Source organism: Oxyura jamaicensis, unplaced genomic scaffold (genome assembly GCF_011077185.1).
Source record: "Oxyura jamaicensis isolate SHBP4307 breed ruddy duck unplaced genomic scaffold, BPBGC_Ojam_1.0 oxyUn_random_OJ66948, whole genome shotgun sequence".
NCBI lineage: Eukaryota > Metazoa > Chordata > Aves > Anseriformes > Anatidae > Oxyura > Oxyura jamaicensis.
The window spans coordinates 1-1,175 of NW_023308323.1; the positions used below are offsets into that span (position 1 = coordinate 1).

General features: G+C 40.4%; 1 long non-coding RNA gene across 1 annotated transcript; it reads left to right on the forward strand.

Moving 5' to 3' along the window:
- The first annotated feature begins 106 nt into the window (after positions 1-106).
- On the forward strand, positions 107-904 carry LOC118159087. The gene is made up of 2 exons (XR_004746989.1): positions 107-304; positions 425-904. It is a non-coding gene; the product is annotated as an uncharacterized LOC118159087 (long non-coding RNA).
- Positions 905-1,175: the final 271 nt, after the last annotated feature.

Here is a 1,175-nt window from a genome sequence, read left to right on the forward strand (position 1 = left end):
ACCCTTTTTGCTAGTGCTTTTTCTTTCATTGTGTTTTTTTGTTTGTTTGTTTTGTCTTAGTTTCTAATTTTTATGGAGCAGTGAGTTTAGGAGGAAAGAAGGGAGAAGCCAAGTATTTTTCAGTGAAGACGAGAACAATTCTGTCTCTGTATTTGTCAAAAGAGATGGTTTTGCAGGTCCAGGGTACTTCATTGAGACTGTATTCTAGATGAACAGGAAACTGACTGAAGAAATGGGTGTCCTTCCAGATTCTTGGACACTTCAGATGACTCCTACTGGACATTCTCAGGTAGACCAGCAACAGGTGAGTGTTGAGAACACTGTGGAAGTTTCTACGGAGCCAGACATTGAAGTTATTGTGGATCACCATGAGCTCAAAGTATATCTAATTTCAACTTTTTTTTTTTTTTTAATATTCAAATAGGAGCTCTTGTGACCAGGCCAATTGCAAATGAAGTCAGTTGTTAACCAATGCCAACAAAAACAATGACGTGGAAGGACATGGAGATTGTGAAGTACTCAAGCTAGAATGCAGTGTGACTGTTTAGTGTCCACACCTGGTGTAGATTTCTGTAGGCTACCATTTGCTTTTGGTCAGCTGTAGTTTAGGAGACAGATGCTTTGCCTAATGTTAAAGGTAAAAGGCCTTGTTGAATTTTCAAATAGCGCACCGACGACCTGCTAGTACTTTTGGTTATGAATGTTGTTTTAACAATTAGTATGATGGGTTTGAGAGCTTTTATTTCGGGATTTTTTTAATTTATTTTTTTGCACGCTTTGATGTATTAGGAACCGGAAAAGGATCTTTATTTCTGGCAGTGATGATTTTAAACCTGAAGTTAGCAGGTTGACATAAAGTAGCTAGCCACGAATAAGCAACTACTGCAATTGCTTCAAAATGCAGTATTAGAATTTCCCATGCATGCTATTGCAGTGTAATAAGGGTTTGCCACTCACCCACGGGAGGGAAGTGGTTATCCTAGGCTCCAGCAGGGGAAATGGGTAAGAGTGGCCCTAGGTACGTGAGGAAAAAGGTTCCTTTGCATGAGTTGGAGAGGGCAGAAGTAAGGACCATGTTGAGGGGAGAGCAGAATGAGGGAAATGAGCAATTAGAATGAGGAAATGAGTTCTGGGGAAAATTGCTAGGAGTCGTGGAGGTTGGCCCAAAGCAGATA